Source organism: Desmodus rotundus, chromosome 1 (assembly GCF_022682495.2).
Source record: "Desmodus rotundus isolate HL8 chromosome 1, HLdesRot8A.1, whole genome shotgun sequence".
Classification (NCBI taxonomy): Eukaryota; Metazoa; Chordata; class Mammalia; order Chiroptera; family Phyllostomidae; genus Desmodus; species Desmodus rotundus.
In genome coordinates this window covers 168,437,058-168,444,311 of record NC_071387.1, presented here as the reverse complement: position 1 = coordinate 168,444,311, position 7,254 = coordinate 168,437,058, and positions in this window count along the sequence as shown.

Here is a 7,254-nt window from a genome sequence, read left to right as displayed (position 1 = left end):
GTGTATATGATTGGAGTGAGACTGCCCCCATTAGCCAACTTTCATAGGAGGCTTAGTGAGGCGAATTATTCTTTATCGATTAAATGGGTTTAAAACTGATTCTTGTGGCTACCTGTTAACTTAGCTGCAGCAAAAATCAGTCTTTTCCTAAGTTTATGGTTACTTCTTTATTTTCAGTTGTTCCTTTTGCTCCTCAGGCCATCAAAGCTGCAGGAGAGACCTTCAGAGATCATACAGATCTTTAGCACTGTTGTTGGTTTTCCTTGAAGGTGAGGTTTCAATGGCGGAGATTTTATTTTCAGTCTGCATGTTACCAGCATGACTTTATTCTGTTGTTTTTTGTTTGTTTGCCTTTGAATCATTTGTTGAATCATCTGTCAGGATAGTGGCTGCACAAAAGCATGTAAGACTCTGGAAAATACACATTTAACAACAGTGAGACAGTGAGTATAACTGGAAGGGACTGAAAGACAATTCAGAACCATGGCCCCAGATGTCCCAGACCTGATCGTGAAAACACGTCTCAAAGATTCTCCGCGTCTATTTTAGATAACGAGGTTGCCTTTTCTTCTAGCTTAGATATAGATGATCCCAGTTCTTTTCACTGAGAGATGATTCCAATTCACTTGCAGAGTTCAGACATAATGTATAGTTTTAGTAATGTTTCAGAATCTTCCCTGGTTGACCAAAAGAAAAACTTAGGGCCATTCTATTATCTACAACTACTTGGCTTAAGAAATTTAAACTGTTTGGGTGGTATTATTTACTATGTCAGTCAAAGTAATACAAGTTTTTGACAAATGCCTCTAGCAGTTTAACTTCTACAGATAGGATCATTATTCTCAGGATTCTCTCCCCATAAAAAGTTTTATACTTTTGTACTCTTTGAAAGGAGATCTAGTGCATTTAGGATGTAGGGGAATTATATTAGTTATCTATTATTCTATAACAAATTATCTCAAACTTGGCAGCTTGAAAACAAGAATATTTAGCATCTCACATTTTTCCCGGGGTCAGAAGTCTAGGAGCAACTTCTTCAGCTCATTCTGGTTCAGTATTTCTCCTGAGGTTGCAGTCAAGATGTCAGCCAAGGCTGCACTTCTCTGAAGGCTTGAATGGGTGTGTAACATCTGCTTCCAAGAAGGCTCACTCCCATGGCTGTTGAGTGGAGGCCTCAGTTTCTTACTGGCTATTGGCAGGATGTCTCAACTCCTTGCTGCATGGATCTCTTCATAGGACTGCCTCACAGCATGGCAGCCAACTTCCCCTAGAGTGAATGAATGATACGAGAGACAGCAAGGCGGAAATCACAATGTCTTTTATAACCTAACCTTGAAAGTGACCTATCCTCACTATTGACGTGTTCTATTTGTCACATAGACCAACCCTGATACAATAGGGAGGGTCACGATGTACAAAGTCATGAGTACCAAGAGGTGAGAATCATTGGGGTCTACCTTGGAGACTGACTACCACAGGAATCATACTCTTGGCCTAACTAATAATTCAACAAAATAATTAATCCTTGGTCCTGGATGGGCATTGAAGAGCCATTTATTGAAAAAGAAAAAAGAGCAAAGAAAGCTGCACATAATTTGACTCTGGTGGAGCTGCAAATATACTGTCTCTGAGAATTGTGTGACCAACAGTTATTGTTTACATTTTGCAATTTCCCTGATGCAAAGGCATTTTCCTTCATTAATGTATTGTATTCAAGAGCATTGTTACCAGTAAAGTTAGAGCAACATACCCTTCCATCATATATTAAAATGACTGACCTAAAATTAGATTGGAAGAGCCAAATTATAGAGTTATAGTGATAATTGTCTAGACCAAGGATCAGCAAATTTTCTCTGTAAAAAGCTAGATATTAAATATTTTTGGTTTTATGAGCCATCCATTCTTTGTCACAATTAATTTGCTGTTGTAGAACTAAGGCTCAGACAATATGTTTTAAAATGTATGTCTGTTTTCCAATAACACTGTATTTACAAAAATAGGTGGCAGGCCATATTTGGTCTACAAGCAATATTTCACCAACCTGGGCTATAGAGACTTTGGTGAATATTACTAGTAAGGGAAATAAGATAGGTTAAGTCAGAAGCACAATGCCGGAACTAGTAAAGGAGAAAAGTATTATAATATGGCAAATTTATCCCTGCTGTGATGCATTGTTTCATGAAGAATTTTGGCAAATGTCAATCTACGATTTCCTCTAGTGTTATAAGATCTGTTTTTGCCAGACCTTATCCTCATGTTATTCATAACAGATCATACCCAGTGTTTGTTTTAAGAATATGGAGGGGTGGAGGGCAGATTTTGTGTATCTGTTATGGAATTTGTGAACTTCCTCATGGATTTATTATTATTTTATTGTTCTTTTTATATGAACTTTAATTCAAATTTCTGGTCTAGAAATTTTATAATATAATCATTCTTTTCCTGCAAAACCCAGAAAAAAGAATAGCTCATTTAGAAGGTCAGATAAAGCTGGAGTAGAAAAGAAAGGAGAAATGCAAGCTGAATAGGTTTCAAAAGGTTACAAAGTCTTTGAGAGAGACTATCTTGAGTTAGAATTTTTTGAGGCCTTAGCATATTAATTACATTAGCTCTCTAACAGCTGACATATCAATTAAAGAAACTGACTATCTATTATTTGGTATTTTGTCTCCTAGTATTTTTACAATTTCTCTAATGACAGTATTAATTTAAAGATTTGGACATGTCAAACATGACATTATTATTTTAAGTCAAAAAATTATTTTGCCATTTACCAAGAAAAGTGCAAAATTTAGAATTACAGAGCTTCTGAAGGAAATAGAAGTTCTTCTAGGAGGAAGACAAACCCATAAAACGGGTAAAAAAGAATGAGAGGCCACTACAGTCAGTCTATATATGGGCTTGGAAAGCTACCTGTGTTCCCCTACCCAGTAGAAACTAGGAAGGGGCCATACAGTCAACAACCTGATAGTCCTTGACTCTTTAGTTGGACAGAAGACAAAGTGAGCTCCTTTCACAAGTTAAGGAGAAAGTAGGTACCCTCAAGAAGGTTTTATAGGTGACCCTATAAAAGATAAAGTTTGACAAACCCTATTTTCATTAATTGATTGTTGGTCTAACTGACCTCCAAACATTGGTCCTCAAGGCTGGCTTGCATTGAGTTGAAATCTTATCAGGCTTATGCTTTCATTTGTTCCCTATGAAACACTCCTTTATACATTCAAAAGAAATGAAACAACCCAGGACAAAAGAAAAACTCATGAAACAGGCTTTCAGCATATAGACAAACAGCAGCAAAAGCAAGGGAAGCAGCAGGAGAATAAATAGGTTAATGGCAATAACCTTCCTAAATGGCATACCTCCAAAACAAAACATCTAATGATCTTACACAAAGACCTCGATCTAATTATTTACCAAATGGTGTACCTCTAAACCAAAAGAAAATGAGTGCCCCATACAAAGATCTAGACCTAAACACAGTCCGATTGGTTACAAATTCTAGCATAACAAAACAAATTGAGCAATATGAATTCAATGAAACTAACCAGAGATCAGATTATTGTTGCAGTCAACTCACTCAATGACATATCTAAACAGTAAATAGAATTTTGGTATAGGGTGCTCAGTGAGTGTGCCTGTTAGCCTGAGGGTCCCCTGGAATGCTGCCAAATGAAGGTCTTTAAAACAGTTTTGGTGGAATGTTCAAAACTGTTCAATGAGACCATCACTCAACATCTGAAATAAAAACACAAAGCTAACTCATGGTAAGAGATGCTGGTCAGACACAATCTTTTCAAGCATAACAAATTGCAGATCTTATATAAGGTTTTGAGGAAACATGAAGTTCAGGAGCTGGTGGACTCTCAGAGGCATAAGTAGGTTGACATCATCTATAGAAGTATGGTTATTCAGATGAGACTGTTGTTGGTTGGGTGTCACTCATAGGCATGCAGATGGAGCACATCTGTCACTGACTGCTGACTTTTCAGAAGGGAGAGAGGGAAAGAGTGTTTGGCTTGTAAAAGTGTTTAACAAGGCAAGTTACTGCTTGACAGAGAGTTTTAAAACCAGTTATGGAGGCTACTTGTTCTAAGGCTTCAGAATAATCAGTCTTTTCCTACATTTGTAAGAACATTTTTTATTCTCAAGTTCAAAATAATGATAAGGAGGGACAAAAAGTAAGAGAAATATTGGAAGCTATTCATGGTATCAAAAATGTTAGAATTGACCATTCTGGAACAGGTGCCAGCCTTTGAGTTAGTTGAGTTATGCAAAGACAAATTCTTTGGCATAAGTGAGATTTCTGTGTGTGGTTGTACTTCACATGTTGAGCAATAGAAGAAGGGAAGAGATGCTTCTGGAGGAAGAGTTGCAGTTGAAATCAGTACATATTTAGATAATTTCAAAATTTCATTCTCTACTGGCATTCATACTTATTGTACACAACATTCCTTTTTAGGAAATATATTTATAAAACATACATGTAAATTTGTTGAGAGGGTTTTCCATATTTCAGTTTTCCATTCCCCTGCTTGGGTTTTCTCCCTTATTTCCGCAGTATGAGATTTTTCAAAGGACTCCATAACTTCACCTTTTGTCATACCCAGTATTGTAAGCCCCTTCCAGTTTTAAGATACCATCTTCATTTCCAAGCCAACTGATTATAGTGTTATTTGTAACCACAAAGTTAGAACTTCATCATACAAGTAAACATTAGAGAAAGTAACTCATTTATTTTTGGAAAAGATGGTATCACTATGGTTAGTAGCTGGATCTCTGGATTCAGACAGATCTGGGTTTAAGTCCTGACTCCTCCATTTGTGAATTATGGGACCTGGGGCAATTTACTCAACTTCTCCCCACTTCTGTATTCTCATCTGTGAAATGGTGAAAATAAATGATACCTAATTTTCATGGCTATTGAGAGGATTAAGAGCAATAAATTACATACAGAGTTTAGCATACTTCCTGGCAGATAGTAGACATCTAGTAGATTGGGATATATTATTGTTGTAATTAATAAAAGAAAATATGAAGAGACATACTAAAATACATAATTTATGTTTTTCTCATTGCAATTTGTCTATGCATAAATATTGTTTTTAAAATTTCAAAATTCTTTTCCTGACACAACACAAAACTCTACCTAGATCTTCACAACTATTAAGGTAAGAAATATGTTGATGACTTTGTTAACATATTTATGGTAAGAAGCAGCTTTACTCAGGTATAGTAACAAGGGTGAGAATATGAGGTCAAAGAAATGTATGAATTCATTAAATGTGACTAAAGTATCCAGGGAAGGTGGTAATTTATACTTCTAAAGAAGAGTCACTCCAGCTATACACAGTCCACTTAATAACATAATGTACGGATCCACAGGCTGCTACAGTAGAAAACAATGGCTTGCCCAATTGGGACAGGATATCTTGACCCTTACAAATGATATATAGACATAGAGAAGGCTTGCAAAAGGACAAGTAGTACTTTTGGGAATTTTGTGCCCTATACCACTTCACCCTGGGAAAACAAAAGTTCTGAACAGCTCTGGTTGAATAATTATTTATTAAATGAACATACTCTATTTAAACATTCCCCTTGCAGAACATGTAGTTTCCACCCAACTTTTTAAAATGTTATAAATGGTGGTACTACACGCATCTTCGTATAAGAACTTTTTTCTTCCATTGAAACAGAATGATACAGTGATTATGAATCCAGACCCAGGAGCTTCAATCTCAGTTCTGCCAGGGGCCAACTATGTGATCTTAAGCCATTTATTTAACTTTGGTGTCCCTCTGTTTCCTCCTCTGTAAATTGAGGATAATAAAAGTGCCTACTTCATATGGTTGCTATGAAGATTAAATGAGTTGATGTATGTAAAACACTTAGAAAAGTGCCTTGTATGAAGTACTCATTCTAGGCGGTAATTACTGCTAATAGTGAAATCTTGTCTTAGGATGAATCTTCAATTGTAAAGGACATTTATATTTTTATGGTTTCGATATTTAATGCTAAGTCACTTTTTTAAAGAATTATTCTATTCCATCAATTCATACCAACAAGAGTAATGCCTAGATGCTTATATTGCCCCAACCTCATTCATAGTTTTATAACTTTTCTTATAGTTTTAAATTTATTAAGTGTGATATATTTACTTTATTGTTGTTTTTAATGCAAATTAACTTGCTGTTGAAAGTATATTTTTGTTTCCTTTTATTTGAATGCTGTTAGTGTCCTTTAGAGGTTTGGTGTTAGGCTTAAGCTTTGACTAAAGATTGATGTTTTTATAATTTCAGTAGCTCATCTGTATATATAGTACAGTTAATTCCCTCAGTCTGTATTCTTTTTTAGCTTCCTTTATTGATTTTCATTTTATACAAATCTAAAATTTTATACATTTTTATATATCCATCTTCTTTTTTTTTCACTTCTCTGTTTCCTATTTTTCTTATTTTCTTACAATTTGATTTGTTAATATTTAACTTCCAGGAGTTTTTTCCTAAAAGATGACTCTGTTAGTCATCACTGTATCTACATGCCTAGTCCAATCCCAGCACCTAGTGGGCAACCAATAAATAGTTGTGGAATGGGTAAGTGAAGAAATAAGTGAATTGGCCTCAGAGTCCACAAACCACACAAACCTAGAATTACATAATAAGGTCCCATTTCCCTTAACAGCCAAATTAAGAAAACTATGAACCTGCATTCCACAGAAACCTATTCTTCCTCGGGGTTTCCCTCCCATAGATCTATTCCACATTCCCCTCAATCATTCCTGATTATTATATATCACCACCATTAAGAGTCCAGCTGGTCATTCCCACTATCTGATAAAGACCTTCTCCAGAATACCACTCTGCCCAACCAGTTTCTCTCTCAGCATAGACATTGATTTCTCCCTTAATTCTCCAAGGCACAGAGATGCAAAGAATAAAAAGAGTAAACAAAAATGTACTGCAGTTTGGGGGATGAAATAGCAATGCAGTGTAGGATACAACTACTGCTAGAAGGAGCAACTTTTTAAAATATATTTTATTGATTATACTATTACAGTTGTCCCATTTCTCCTCTTTATTCTCCTCCGCCCTGCACACCCCCTCCCACCCGCACCACTCCCACCCCCACAGTTATGTCCATAGGTTGTACATATAAGTTCTTTAGCTTCCACATTTCCTATACTATTCTTGACCCCCCCTATTTTGTACCTACTATTTATGCTTATTATTCCCTGTACCTTTTCCCCCATTCTCC